Source organism: Suricata suricatta, chromosome 7, assembly GCF_006229205.1.
Source record: "Suricata suricatta isolate VVHF042 chromosome 7, meerkat_22Aug2017_6uvM2_HiC, whole genome shotgun sequence".
NCBI lineage: Eukaryota > Metazoa > Chordata > Mammalia > Carnivora > Herpestidae > Suricata > Suricata suricatta.
In genome coordinates this window covers 87,464,757-87,481,389 of record NC_043706.1, presented here as the reverse complement: position 1 = coordinate 87,481,389, position 16,633 = coordinate 87,464,757, and the positions used below count along the sequence as shown (strand labels likewise).

Sequence of the window (16,633 nt, the reverse complement as noted above, 5' to 3'; positions counted from 1 at the left end):
GATCATTCACATTTTATGAATTAAAAAATGAAGATCATATAATCAAGATACAAACTGAATCTTAATGGACTCCAGGGCTTTTTCCCTTAATTACAGTATACACTCTATACTGTTTACGCTAGTTGTCTAGTTCCAAAGTTCTTAACAGTTAACGACCCTTATAGAGTTGTTACCTCTCCTGAGAATATTTGCATTCCTCCACTTATCACACCAAAATGAAGAAAAATAGAAGTAAAAATAACAAGATTGATACAAAGAGAAACAGGTAATTCTGTAACTGTGGGATATTTCAAATAGCAGATGAAGACGAAATAACTATATCAATAGCTACTTATTATCTAATAGTTTAATCTGCACTAGAGGACACCTATGGATGAATCTATTAACAGTTATGTTCTAAATTAACTGTACTGTGTTTTCTAGGGGTTAGTTATATATTTTCATGAATGAAGGAAAAAAGATGGCATAACCCTCTTAATATTTTTAAATGTCCTATAACAAATAAAATTAAAATGTTTCATCTTATAACATACTTGTATCCATTTTGTCGTTCTACAGAATTTTCCAGATGAAGCAGACAAATGTGGTATTTTCCTCACTCTTTTCTGTAGATTTTCCTCTACATCTAAAACTATCTTTCATAGGCTCCTGTAACAACCAACCACTCTTCTACTCTTAATCAGTTCAGATTATAAAATTTTAGTCTTTTGTATAGGTACTAATGATTTTTATTCCCATCTATCTTTTTTATGTTCTTCTCATCTGCATAAATCTTGCTTTTTTTTAATTTAAATTTCAAGGTTATATAAATTTTATGTCATTAAGATAATTTATATCTACCAAAAAGTGTCATATATCAACAGAAATTATTGAATACTTTATGCAACTCTTTGCTTTCTTTTGCTTATGGGAAAAGAGAAGAATTTGCAACACAAAATCTAATAGAAACAAAACAAACCAACCAAAACCAAAAATAAAAATTGTCATGAAAGAGAAAACATTAAAATGATAAAACAGCTATTTGCAATTAATATTTAAAAATATTTTTAATGTTTCTATTTATTCTTGAGAGAGAGAGAGAGAGAGAGCGCGTGCCAGTGGGGGGATGGGGGGTGGCAGACAAAGAGAGAAACACAGAATCTGAGGCAGGCTCCAGGCTCTGACCTTTCAGCACAGGCTCTGACACAGGGCTTGAATCCACAAACCACAAAATCATCACCTGAGCCAAAGTCGGATGCTTCACTGACTGAGCCACCCAGGCGCCCCTACAATTCATATATATTTTAACATCTGATCCAACTTTTAAACTGATAAAAATTTAATGTCTACTATACAATGTTTATCTTGGTGAAAATAATTCCTTTTACCTATATTCTCTATAACACATTTCACGTGTAATTTTATTATCAGTTTGATAGACTCTGACAAATATAGTGTTTGTGATGTTAAAAATAAATAAATTCAGTTGTGTGCTTGCCCACCAAGTTGACTTTTCTAAATTCACTAGACACAGAGGATGACAGAATTCTAGTCAGTGAAGGGAAGCATCAGATCTCTAGGGCACAGTTCACCTTTCCTAAATGTGTGTCAGCTTCTAACACATATTAGCCTTTAGATGTGTTATCAGTCATCAGAGAGAGTCAGGCAAAGCAGATAAGAATTTTCTTTCAAGAATTCTTTTTCTAAGGCCTCAAGGGAAGTCTCCTATAATTGATCAACACAAGTGTTACACCTTCTGGTTATCTAGAAAGCACAAATGATCCATGTAATGAAGCATCCAAGTGTTTCCTTTCATGGTACTACTGGAAGAAGAAAAATCTGTCTGCCGTAAGAGTAGAAATCACTGATGTAAAGATTTACATTTTAGATTTTCTAAAAATTTATAATTGCAGACCTTGTGATAGAGTATTATGTGAGCATTCTTTCTTTCTTTTTTTAATGTTAGGTTTCTTTCAGTGTCTATCATACGTAATCACATACTTAAATTACCTAGAAAAGTTACCAATGTGCACAGCGTGACTTGGGTCGGGAAAGTGTAAGTGAAGAAAACATGTCACTCTTCTATTTTCCTCTTATGGAATCTTAATTTATTTCACTGACTTAGATATAACAGTGATATGTGTAACAGCTTAATAAGAATATGAAATAGAGGGTAAGGGTCTCAGAATATGATTATCATAGAAATAAGATTTTTAGAGGCATAATGCTTTTATAATATATTATTAGAAAAATCTGCAGCAAAATACAAAGCACAATATTTAAGTCTGAACTTCTCATAATAAGCCAAACATTTAAATTGACCAAATAAATCTTCAGGACATTTATTATATTAAAAATAAATAAGACTGACATTTGATAAGAAATAATGCTAAAGGTTTTCCCATATTCTGGCTTTCTTGGTCCTTTTTAAATAAGCATAACATGTAATACTTTGTGTGACTTAAGAAATAATGCCCTTGTCATTTTAAACCTTCAATCCAAATGATTGGGGCACTTCCTTTCTACAGGTAAATAAATTTCAAAGTTTTTATCTCAAGCGTTTTTATTGTTTATTTGATTAGATTATTTTAAGAGAACAGGCCAATAGTTACATTTGCTGCTGTTCCAAATGATCAAAGCTCTTCTAGAGAGTTTTGCTGCTTCTTCGTTACCCCCTCGCCCAAACTCACTCTACACCACTTCTCTGAAAGCACCCACACAGGATTCATTAGTAGGACAATGTTGGGAAGAGGAGGCATTAAGATAAAAAGAACTGGGAGGCAAAACCTATTTGTATGTTTTAGCTAAATGAGAGTATGTCCTGTTCAATAGCCCTACGCAATTTCATATGGGTTTAATTTGTGATATGTAAAACAAGGCAAAAGGAGAAAAACATCTGCTGCTCATTTTTTGTGCTTTCCATTTAGTGATCAATCATCATACCTACTCCTCAAAGCTATGAACATAAGTGTTTTACTTTATGACAAAGCAGATAAATAAAATGCACTACAAACCTAAGGGCATCCAGTATGTTAAAAATATGGGCAAAACCATGCCCATGACTAGTAATATAACCAATTGATTTAGTTATTATTTGGTTCTGGAACAAAAATAGAAAGTATCTCAAATAAAGGTGGAATCAGAACTAGTCAATGAAAATTTTTAGTTCAGCACCAATTCCTATTTTGTCTGCTGGAAGAAAGTATATGTTCTCTAATAGATAGTGTCAGACCAAGTAAAGCACACATTACCAGCACTGTAAATTGAGTTCAACTAAATTTTTTTTCTATATTGCTCAATAACAAAGAATGACATTCTAACTGTTCACAAATTCTGTGTTGTGTATGAAGAAACATACAAAGAAAAACTGGGTGCCACCAGTCCTAAAAGCTTTAAAATTCCCAATGGCAGCAATGAGTGAATGAAGTCTCAAAGTTGAAATAAATTATTTAATCCACTTTCCTAAAGTAGTATATCATATTGTAAATTAAACATAAGGGGCTTTAAACAAAAACAAAACAAAAAAGTCTATTTTATTTTCTGCCTGCAACTTATAAAAGTCATTCTCTTATTCTTACCATAGGGCTAAAGTCTCAGAAATAAAAGAAAGAAATGTATTATTAAAAAAATCATATAGAAATGAGAGAATTTCCTTGAAATGGGCTGAATAAACACAGCAAGATATGACCAATTAGAGATCATCTCAATTTTAGTTATTAAACCTCTTTTTCTTCCCTGCTCACATCTATTCTAAAGTTTCTGTTAAACTAAAAAATTGAAAATGAGTACAATTTGTTGCTTTCCAATTCTGAATATATAACATTTCTCTCATTTTGAAATGAGTATCATTCTTTAAAATTAGCAATCAAAGAACTTTGAAAGCGGACAGTGCAACAAACTGCATAATGATTTTAAATCACTAGAAGGAATAGCTGCCAATCAGCTAATTGTAATTATGTATTGTGCCTGCTCCAAAAGAACCTGAAATGGAAATTGTTTCTTATTCACATACTTAAAATAAATTTCAGTCTGCACAAACTTCATGAATTTTGAATAGTCTTTAGGCTGTACATTTTATCTGTCAACTCATAAGAGGGTTTCTTGATTTTAAAAGTAGAAAAAATCCAGCACTTTTACATGTCTCTAAATATGCTGTAATGTATTTATTTTAAATTCATGTGTTCAGTATGGGAAATCTATGACTGTCTCTTAGAACGGTCTATCGAATATTGAAGTCAAAATAAACAACCTTCAGTTTTTCAGAAAACACAAAATAAAAGGTAATCTTCAGTATCACTCATTCTAAGTAGTATTACATCTCTATAGAGAAAATAAATTCAAATAAAAAATAAATTCAAATAAAGGAGCCTTTGAAAAGGCAATCTTTTGGTGCCAAAATTTCCAAAAGGTAAGCGATACAAAAAGAGAAGCTTTACAAGAAATACAGAAATCTTCAATCATAAACATACTACTTAAAAAAGAAGACAATTTATGAAGACATGTTTTTTAGAAATATTATTGCTCTATGGCAAACAAATGCTGAAACTAAATAATTCATGCTAAATTACAATAAAAATGCTTACCAATACAAATCCAACATCCAACTATCTTCAGAGAACTATATTTCAGATGTGGCATGAAAATAGCAAAACATTCTATATTGAAGAAAATTTCTTTACAGACACTATGACTTAGAATATGCAGTTAGTTCATCTTGAATGCTGGAAAGACTAGCCTCTTTTCTATTTGTGAAATATACATATCATGCATATTTGTAATATAAACCAAACTTTTGTTATTAATGAAAAAGAAGCACAGTAAGGGAAAATAACATTACAATACCAACTTGAAGATACGCCTATGCTTTGGTTACATATTCATGCTTAAAGGCTTAATAATGTTTAAGGCATCCAATTAATGGATTAGGATAAATAACTTTTTTATTTTAAAATATTTTATTTAATTAAAAAATTATTTCATTAAATACTTTAAAGAAATATATCACATTTACCAAATAAAATAAGACTAAAACAACAACGTCAACCTTAATTTAAAAAAGAGATCCTGTACAAAAATTAGAGCATCCCACTTTCATGTTCACTGCTACTTATAATGTTTAGTCATTTTATGACTGGTGTTTAGCTGTAATATATGTTTATTATTTTATCTCTAAATTGTTATACGGCAGTGATCAAAACAACTAAGTCAAAATACCTAAAGGTTTACTTTAACAGGGTCGTGTAAAAGTTAGAGATACCAAATCATCCTGGAATATTGGATTACTAGAGACAGATAAAGTTGGCCAACAGTGAGCAAACACATTAAGCTATTGACTCAAGGGTGTTTTTTAAATAACTAAGATTAGGATTAGACATAACCCAAGACTTAAGTTTTATACATAAGGTTCCCAAATATTAAAGTCCAAAGAAGGTAAGGAATGTCCAAAGTCATAGCAATGCAGTTACCCAGAAGAGGCTAGATCTGAATTCAGGTGTTTCAGGCCTCAAGTCCAGAAGTCTTCCCAATGTACATGCAAATAGAAAATGCTAATTGTACATTAAGAGAAGAAAGTAAAAATATGGGACTGATGCAACCATGGTTATCATGTTGCATAATAACACAAAAGAAATACATCAAACGGTAGCATGTATATTTGAGTTACTGTATTAACCTTAGTAATTTCTCCCCAAATATGTACTGATGTTTCTACCATCATGGTTGTACTATAGATCATGCAATCTGCTAAATGTCTTCACAGTATCTGAGGGACAAAAGATGAAGTTTATTGTCAAATGCTAGCTAAGAACCCATTAGATTGTTCTCTTGCTACTTTCCTTGTGCTCTAATACCAATGTGTAAAAGGATAATGAACAAGGGAGGAAATTTCTTATTTCTCAGTAGTTGCTGACTAAGCTCACAGACCAAGAACAAAGGCTTGCTAAGGCTCTGACGATAATGACTTTCATGCAGGGCTTAAGCTCACCTTTCCAAGAGAGACCATCCCTCATCACTTCCTCTACCCTGGGATCGGAGAGGAAGAGAGAGTGTTTTCAGAATCAACACAGTGAGAGGGCTTCTGTGGAAAAGAATTCCACTCTCAAAGCTAAGTGCTTATGTATGTGTGAGGGTAGTATAGAATGACATCTAAAAACTGAAGTCTCCTCTAAGAAGAGAAAACTGGACTTCTGCTCCTTATTTAGAGATCTGCTTGGAAGACAAACTTTCTGATTACTCCCATACAAAGTAAAGGAGAAATGGAAAGAGATGGAAGAGCAAAGAAAGAGGGGCTATAGTGACAAGGCTCTCTCTGCACCAACTTCCATGAAAGAAAGTAAGAGTGTCCCTCAGAAAAGAACCACATTCAAGCCATGTAGGGGATACTCTAAGAGAGCTATCCACCAGTAAGGAGACCTCAGAAACAAGCTGCCACGCTGGCTGAGACAAAGTGAAATACCAGAAGTCAAGTCAAGTCTCCCTTGACAAGGACCTGTCCAGTGAGAAGGCCCCACAAAGCCTCTGAAGAATTTGCATGTGCCCACAGCAGCCACATAATGGGCATCAGGACCCAGACAGGGTTAGCCAGAGAATCCCCAACTACCAACACAAAGACCTATAATAGCACTGATGTAAGTAGATTGTGCTTATCCTTCTGCCCCTTGCTCTCTGTGTCCCAGAGGAGCCAGGTCCTAAAGAAAAGGAAAGAGGTGTCTGGAAGCACACTATATCCCCAACACCTGTGTCACTCCAAGAAATCATGCCCACTTCCACCCCCACCACTTCAGGCATGCGGTCGGAAGATGGTGCAGAATGAAATAAAAGTGAAGTATTGGGCACCTGGGTGGCTCAGTCGGTTAAGTATATAACTTCAGCTCAGGTCATGATCTCACCATTCCTGAGTTCAAGTCCCACACTGGGCTCTCTGCTGTCAGCACGGAGGCCACTTTGGATCCCCTGTCTCCTCTCTCTCTCTCTCTCTCTCTCTCTCTCTCTCTCTCTCTGCCCCTCTCTTGCTTGCACTCTCTCTCTAAAAGATAACAAACATTTTTTAACTGAAGTTTAAACTGGACTGACTTTTAAGAATTAAAGTGACTAGAAAGTTATGGAATCTCTTTAAGGTATCATTAAAGGATGGGAAAGGAACATTCAATACAGCATCGCCAAAAGATAGATTGGAGGAAAAACAAGACCATTCAGGGTTTACATACTACCATCTACTAAATTCAGAGAGTTAAATGAACCTGTCCTTACAAATATGTAACCCATTGGTGTTTACTTCTCAATGATATCAGTTCATCATCAGTAATAACAGAAATTTTATTTGGACAGACTATTAACCTAGACAGGCCTAATGGATTAACGTTTTCTAGAAGAAAGAGGAAAAGGAATGCTATTTACTATTTTAAATAATTTCCTTTGACTGGAGTTGAGTTGTGCATTAAAGACTGTGAGGAGGAAAGTCATCCTGTTTTGCCTGCCAGTAACAGTTCCCCCTTTTTCCATTTGCACCTTGTTTCAATCATATAAAAATGATAAATAGCATCCCATGTTTAAAACAATTTAGGTCACTGATCAAGAAATTTGAAGCAATAATTTCCAACAGTCTTGAATAAACTCTTTTCTTTTCTCCAGAATGAGGTGTAACCATAGAATGTTCAAATGTTCTAGTGGGTAGATATTAAATACATAGTACACTACTCACTCACACTGAGATGAGTTTCTGAAAAATGACCACCCAAACCCCATTTAAATATTTCTAGTGATCACATCCCAATAGCTTCCCTAGAACCAGAGTAGTCCTCCAGGCTACTCACTCTACACCCCATGGGTCTGCACTCACTGCTGTCCAACAAAATAATGTGAGTTATCTATGTTGTGGGGGGGGGGCAGGTAGAGTACATTGGGTTATTATAAAATGATGCCTTATAAAAAATGGTGAAGTTTCTTCTCTTTTGATTGGATTTGGAATTCTGTGGTTTATTGGATTATTATAGTTCAAGAAAACCTAAAATTCTATCTGTAAAAGGTCTCTACCTGCTCTATTTCTTGGTAAGTTATATAAGGATCCATTAAGGATAGTTGTACAGCAGAATGTGTCCCAGTACCTGCTTCCAAAGGGAATTGGTTCTTCCAGCTGTTTCAAATGCAAACTAAAACTACAAGAAGAAGTCATCCCACTTTTACAAGTTATTTGTCTAGGACACTTTCAGCTTTTATTTTAATTATTGAACTAAAATCTTTCTAGAATTTTCTATTATAGTTCACATGAATAACAACTGAAGACTTTGGTCCTTCCCAAAATGAAAGCACACTATAGAATGACAGGCAAGTTAACTGGAATTGAAACTTGGGTTTCTATTTGATCTAGTCGCCCAATATAGATAGAAATTCAAACACTGAATGTTTTCATGTAAGGTTAAGCTTTAGTATAGGAATGAAAAGTGAAACTGGATCAATGGAAGAAATCTGAGGGGAAAATGAGAAAGAACTATAAGAGCAGCACATACTGAATGTTTATATACACAATATAATTCAGATTACTTTTCTCTGTAGGAAGTTTCACATGTGTTATTCAGTACATAAGCTAAAATGTAGCGTGAGTTTTATATTTTGATGTTTTGCAAAGCTGCTGAACTTGGCTAATACAAGAAGGTGGGGACAGAGTCAATGGGCATTTTTAAATGTTATCACTTAGGGTGCAAAAAGGGTAGCTCAGCAGTTAAGCATCTGATTATTGATTTCAAATCAGGTCATGATCTCACAGTCCATGAATTTGAGCCCACATTGGGCTCTGCACTGACAACATGGAGCCTCCTTGGAATTCTCTCTCTCCTTCTCTCTCTGCCCCTCCCCAACTTATGCTGTTTACCTCTCTCTCTCAAAATAATAAATAAATTTTAAAAAGTGTTTCCTTAGCAGTGCCTCCCCCACTTTGTTCTCATGACATCAGGTAAGGGCAATAATGGGTAACGGGAGCTAGAACCCAGGTTTATTCAACTAGTAAAAATAAGGATGAAGACTTTAGCTTGTCCTACTCTGCATTTCCATGATTGTGTATTTCTACCAGGCTTACAGAGGCATTGAAAACCTTTGTCTCTGGTCCAAACCTTGAAAGCTTATCTTTTATAAAATCTCTGATTATGTTAATAAAACACCATCCATAATTGGTCTATGTTACTTTAGCATCTGGCAGTTTTACAGACTTGACTAAAAATATATATTTAAAGCCCACTACTGTATAATTAAATGAAAGTTTGGCTATATTCAAAAATGCAAATGAATTCTTGGCTTTTTTCTTACACACTTTTCAATTATTTATATGTATTCCCCATTCACAGTACTTTCTCTCATCCAGAAACAATTCAATTTCAACAAATTTCAAATTCATTTAAAATTTTATAATAGAAAATGTCTTTAAATTATACAATAAATTCATATTTCAGTTGCTGGAAATGAGTATGAAATGCATCTTATAATATGCAACTTGCCAAACCAGAAATGACCGAATAGACATTTTATTTTCTTGTGTCATCTGATACAACTACTATTTATGTATATTAACAGTACTTAAATATCAGAAGAAAGGAAATTATTTTTATAAGTTATTTAAAAGCTATAAATGAACACCTTTAAATTTCACCCATTCTTTGAAATCTAATCAATGAAGAAGTAAATGTTTCTAATACCATTTTTCAAATAGTCCACAGCAAATATTTCTAGTATTCCTCTTCATCATCTGCAAGGGTTTCCAACTAAATCTCTTGAAAACACATTAACTTTTTTCAAAATACACCAGAGCTTTTGTAGTTCCCTGAAATAGCTGATGCCTCCTTTGCTCAAAGGAAGGTTGACGTTTCAACAGAGATATTTAAGTCATGGAAAATGAATAAACAAAAAAAGATATATACTACATGACAAGTTTGAGTACAGAGACAGCTTTTATTTTACAAATATTAATATTTCAAAGCAACCAACAAATATGTTTTTGCTAACTCAAAATGATTTGATTTACACAGCAACTGACTAATTGTCAAGTAAAAATACAGTACAAGCTGCAGCAAATAACTTCTTCTTCAGTAATGGTCATTTTCAGAGCTATTCAATTCATTGAAATGGTGCTAACCAGAGTAATATACCACTATCAATTGAGTTATAAAAAAGGTAAAAGTTGTATATTGCTTTACTTTAATATAATCTAAAATTTAAAAATGTAAACATATTAATGAATATTGTTATCAAATCTTACAAATTAATAAACTAAACTGTATTTCTCTGAGGTAAATAAAATTAGTTTAATAATGGGTCAGTTCAGATTCAATGAATGGATGAAATTTGAAAAGTTTCAAGGGGATGAAACCATGACCCAGAAAGAAATACTCTGACAAATTAAAAACACCGGAATGACAGAAGGAAATATTTTGGAAACAACTGAATAAGTGTGAACCATAACAGCCTACAGTGTCAATGACAACAACATTGACTGGAGGCCAAGATTTAAATAAACCTGTCTTTGATTTATTGTTGTTCTTGTTGTTCTTGTTTTTGAGCTCATTTGGGAAGATGATCTTACCTCATGCTTTTAGACATTGCCATCCTCTCATCAAAACAGCACTCAACCTCCATAAGACTTGAATTAATCTAATCTCATTCTCCAAATTGAGGATAATTTTCTTTCTGAGAAAGGCTGCTAAATACTTGACCTGACTTGAATCTTAATATATATGAATTCCTTTGATTTAAATAACACAACTATCCTATTTGATATTCACCAGCTAAAGGAGGGATAGTTTTACTACCACAAAGGTCTCAGGACCTTTTTCTCAGGGGGGGTCCCTGGGATTTCTATCCCAGAATCACCTAGACAGCTCACCAAAAAATTGAGAGCCCTGGGTTCCACTGCTGACCTACTAGGTCAGACTCTCTAAATCTGCAGTCTTAAGAATATGCTTTTATAATAAGTTCTCCAAGAAAAGTTAAGATCCATTGCTCTCAGATGTCCCCTCATCAGCCATATTGTATTTCAGGACTATTAAAGTGCTACAGGTAATGAAATAGTGGAGTAAGGATTTAGGAGTCCTGCTGTCAAGACTGGCTTACAAAGAACTATTGATCTAACCTCCATATACTCCAACCCTGCTAGGTATAATCACTTTAAAAGGCCTATGCTGTTCTATCTCGAAGAATCCACCACAAAATCCTCTTATAAGAAGGTATGATAAAAACTAGAATAAAATTCAGTGCAATTGACTTTAACTACAAGCAATGTTTATACCTGTTCCACTGAGACTGGCTCCTGCCTAAGAGGAACAGGAAAAAAAAGTCTGAAATCTGGGATAGTAAGTTCCTTCATTAATCATGTTTTCTTCGCTCTGCCTCATGCATCTATCCCTGTGCTGCACATCACTTACTGAACTCTGTCATTGCTGAGGACACTGGTCCTCTCTTTAAGCTAACTGGATCTTGTACAGGATATCCCATCTTCCTGTTATTCTGATTTACACTTTTGTCTTCAGCTTCCAAACCCGTGCTGATGCTCTGTTCTGTGTGTGCTCTTTTATCAACCCTATCCACAGCCATTTCACCTAGGTGGATCCCCAGTAATAAAGAAAATATGCCACAAATCTTATAATAATATGTAATCAAGTAATATAATAATCAAAATAATCAATATAATTAAGTAATTTTGAGAGACACTATGCTATATGTTACCTTCCCTTAGAGATTTATGTTCTCTCTCTCTCTCTCCCTCTCTCTCTCTCTGTCCCTCCCCCTATATAGGGGGAGACACAGAATTCAAAATAGGCTCAAGGCTCTGAGCTGTCCACACAGAGCCTGATGTGAGGCTTGAACTCACAGATGGCGAGATCTTGACCTGAACCTAGTTTTGGGAATCCTCTCCCCCTAGTTTTGGGAATCCCTGTGGGATGTATGCTTGGATGATAAACCAGCGCTAAATGTTAGCTGTCCACTTGCTGGAAGCTCAGTCCAACCCCTTTCCCTGTTTTTCTACATAAAACCTCTCTTTTCTCCATTCCGTCTTCACTTGGGCTAACCTAACTTCCTCTTTACAAATTCATCACAAATATGACACATGCCTGACTTTAACTCCCAGAGCACAGATGAAAAGCAAACAAAAACCACAGATATGTAATGAGACATTTCTGTAGGCTGTAGGAAATTTTAAGCCATATGCAAAGATTAGAACTATACTCTAGAAATGAAATGTCCCCAAGATCTACAGGCTGAGCCTCTGAGCATCTCCTTACTCCCAGCCTGACACAGTGATGCACAGACGGCTCTGCATTTCTCATGCCCATCCTGCCTCCATTCAAGTCACAGGCCCTTCACCATGGTTTTCTTTTTCCATATCCTGGCTTCCTATTCAGCCAGAGTTCCAGGAAAGACAAAGTTTTTACTTCATAACAGGAAATAGTATTTCTAATATGCACTTGTACCTACAATTAAAAAAAAACAACACATTTTCTTTAAAGCAGAAAAAATTTATTCCTCAAAATCCTGAAGTCTTTTATCTTAGAGGAACATTTTGACTTTACTTTTGCTGAAAGAAAAAGCCCAGTGACAATTTTTTTTCCAAAAATAAAGAAACATTCTGCCCTCTTAGGTGAATGTAACCTTTTCCTGAGAAATAGGAAATATGCTGTCAACTTTAAGACAACAATTTCCCATGATCCCCACCTAATTGGCCATCAATAAAAAGAAAATAAGGAAAGAAATTGTGTCCAGTTTCAGATGGAGCATATGTTATATGAAACATTTATTAAGTGAAGAACACGAAGGGTACTTGGTAGCAATATCTGGTTCTACCGTAACTATGCATGACTCTTATCAAGTGATAAACACTAATAATTCTAACTGGAATATATATTAACATACCAATATTTAACATCCTCAAATAGATTACTATTAGTATTTCCACTTCACCTAAGCAAAATTAGGCCCAGAAAGGTTACATGATTTCCCCAAGATCATACAGAAAGTAAGTTAGGACTGAGATTTGAAAGCAGATAGCCCCATGAAGATATTCTCAGCTATGTGCGTTTTAATATAGCTAAGAGGGGCGCCTGGGTGGCTCAGTCGGTTAAGCCTCCGACTTCGGCTCAGGTCAGATCTCACGTTCGTGGGTTCGAGCCCCGCGTCAGGCTCTGTGCTGACAGCTAGCTCAGAGCCTGGAGCCTGCTTCCGGTTCTGTGTCTCCTTCTCGCTCTGCCCCTCCCCCTCTCATGCTCTGTCTCTCTGTATCAAAAATAAATAAGACATTAAAAAAATAAAATAGCTAAGAATGTCAGAGAATATAATATGCTTGTTCTGTATAAAATACACCAGAAGTCAAAAGACTTGTCTTTAAAACTTACAAAACAAAGTTTTTACTCAATAGTTTTCATTAGCCCAATTTAACCTAAAGTGATATTCTCCTGGTAATCCCTAATGTTAAATAATTTTGGCAACTGAGAGCTATTATGATTATTTTCCTCATTTTGTGATAGACAGAAAAATTATCTCCTGAATATGTCTCTGTTTTAATCCCCAGACCCTATGAATATTTTATGTTACATTGCAGATGTGATTAAAAGTAAGGACTAGGAGATATACAGATTGTCATGGATCATCCTGGTGGTGTCAATTTAATCACACAAATCCTTAAAAGTAGAGAATTTTTGATGGCTGTGTTGGAAAGATACAAGGTGAGGACTCCATCAGCCATTATTGGTTTTGAAGGTGGAGGAAGGGCATCATGAGACAAGGAATGTGGTTAGATCTACAAGCTGGGAACAATCATCAGACAATAGCCAGCAAATGAGCAGGATATCAGTCCTACCTCCATAAGGAACAGAATGCTGTCACCCACTACATAAGCAGGAAAAGGATTCTCCCCTAGAGGCTTGAGAAGAAACTCAGCTCTGCGGACACTCTCATTTTACTCTGATGAGACCAACAGCAGACTCTGGCCTACAGAACTATAAAATAATAAATCTGAGTTATTTCAAGCCATAAAGTTTGTGGTAATATAACACCAACAGAAAAATAATATAAATACTCAGACCCAATATTTATTTAAATGTCCACATGGCCTCATCTCCAGGATTTAGGAACTGGAAAACTAGATAACTCTTCTGCCTTAATTAAAAAAATATTAGAGTTATCATTTCATCTTCATACCGTATCCTATTATATGTCGATAATGTTGCACACACTGGGCACACACACTGGTACTAACAGTGCTGCTGTTAAGAATAGTTATATGTCACCTCTAACTCTTATCATAAAGTGACTACCCACATAAACTTCATTATAAACTTCATTATAAGGGGTCAATTTGTTATAAAACCAAAATAAAAAAGACAGACGACTTTTCATCAAAGTAAAAAAAAAAATGACTTGTCAGAAATGTCCTTCCGCTTTCCCTCAGGCTTCTAAGGACACACAATTTCATATTTGAGAACCCATGTTGAAGTTTTCCGGGTGTCTTTCCAGAGAAAATGAAGAGATTGCAGAGTGAAAATTGAAGATTCTTGTGTGGAGATAACCCCCTGCTGTTCAAAGATTAAATGCTAATTTCTCCAGGATGGGATTGTAAATATCCTCTCTATCTATACAAAATGGGCCATAGGGTTAATGTGCTGTATTATTATATATTAAAAAAGTAATCCAACTGCAAAGGACTATGCCACTTTATTTGCAACAGTTGCTGTGCACTTAAGAATGCATGTTGCTACAAATTAGATTTACAGTTACAGTGTTACAATACTAATATAAGTTTATTTTAGGAGCTATCCTTCTAGTCAAGAAGAAACAAACTTCCAATTGAGGACTAACTACTATCCCCACACCCCAACATTAATTACATCAGAATTTTCTATACTGGCTTTTAAGTCTATAAAATAGTTACTCTAGAGAAATGCTTTTTTCTTTCTTTGCAACATCTGTCCATGTATAAACAGACCTGAATGGCTCCAGGAAAAGTGCAGTAGCATGCGTCTAAGAAGACAGAAAGCTGGACAAGCTAGGAAAAGTTTCACAGAGGAGGTGATACTTCCATTGTGGCTTCACTATTGTCACAGCACATCTAAAAAAACTGGGAGACAGGTAAACAAGAGTGGCAAAAGTAGGGGCAGATTTTGGAGGATACAGTTGAGGAAAAGGGCCAGTGTATGTAATTTCTATGTTACAAAGCCAAATACCCTCTGTAGTATAAGAATACAAGGAACATGTGTTGAGGAACTCACATACAGGGAGTCTCAATACTTTTGGGATTCGCTCATTGGCCACCACAAATGGTCCAATAGAGGTGAATACTATAAATATATAGTATTTATATTTATAATATAGTTGAAATATAGTTGAAGACTATAAATCTCAAATCTCATTTTCATATTGATATATACATACATGATTATAAATATTCATATATATATGAATATATGTATTCATGTATAAATATACATATATATACATGGCATAGTTAAGATCCATTTGTAGGAAGAATCATCACTCACTACAATGTTCAAACAAATTGTGACTTTTACAGAAAGTGTTCAGCCTCTCTATCAATATAGTAACAAAGATTGGGAAAGTTATTTCAGGAAGAGTATATCAAGATAAATTTTCTAAAGATGCATGGCAAATGCATTTTTGATTTCTAAATGGAAGACTAAATGGTTTCTTCCATATCAACAGAAATTGTATTACATGGCTATAACTCTTTCCTCTTTAGACAGATTCTTACATGCTTTAAAATGACAACATTCAAAGGTTCAATTCAATTTAGGTAATCATCAGAAATGTCAGCTGCCTTTCAAGGGACCCTTGGAGGTTGCCAAATTGGGCTAGAAATCATGCATGAATAGTTTTCATTACATGAGAGCTGACAGTTCCTGCTTCTGGTTAAAAAAAAAAAATCTTGCAGAGAAGGTATGCTGAGTGTCTTAGCTCCTACTCAAGAATAACACAAGAGCAGAAGGTGACAGGCCAAAAAAGTTTTATTTTCCTGTTACTAAGACTCCAATTTTGCAAAAATAAGAATCTTGATACATTATACTTTCTGAAAATATTAAAAAACTGGGGATCATAATCACAAAAAAATGCATTTTAATTTTTTAGGCAATATCAACCATATTCTTTTGGATTCAAAATTATTTTAAAATCAATAAGTCTTTGGCCTCCTGGAATGATAAGTCCTATGTTTCGAAATAAAATAGCAATACTCCATGCAGATAAATGAGCCTCTTCAGGAAAAGCTCTGCCAGAGAATTGGCAAAAGCACCCACTTTTTGCTAAAAGAAAAATACCGCTACTGCAGGACCAGACACAGCTGCAAAGCAGAGATGGGCCAGGTTTCACCAAGTGAATGTCTTTGGTGGCAGGCACAGGATTCAGAGAAGGTCCTGATCCTGTCTGATGGAGCTTTGTATCTGAAGTTCCTAGAACTGAGACCAAATCAGTGCCTAGTGTCCATTCCATCAGCACCTCTCAGCAGCGCACAGGTTGGGGGTGTGCTGAAGGAGGCTGGTGTGGCCCGAGTGTGGGCCAACAACCTGGATATTCATCATCTTCATTCGTCTGTTTGCCCTCACTTGGCCGTAGATAATCTCATCATTTTCTGTGTGTGCCAAAATGTGAAAATATTGGAAACAATGAA

General features: G+C 35.0%; 1 protein-coding gene and 1 long non-coding RNA gene across 4 annotated transcripts in view; one reads left to right on the top strand and one right to left on the bottom strand.

Annotated features, from left to right (window-relative positions):
• The window catches only part of GRIK2 (glutamate ionotropic receptor kainate type subunit 2), a 622,100-nt gene that overhangs the window by 536,533 nt on the left and 68,934 nt on the right, over window positions 1–16,633 (bottom strand). The window lies entirely within an intron of this gene.
• Window positions 169–14,654, top strand: LOC115296548. The gene is made up of 2 exons (XR_003910920.1): window positions 169–265; window positions 14,405–14,654. It is a non-coding gene; the product is annotated as an uncharacterized LOC115296548 (long non-coding RNA).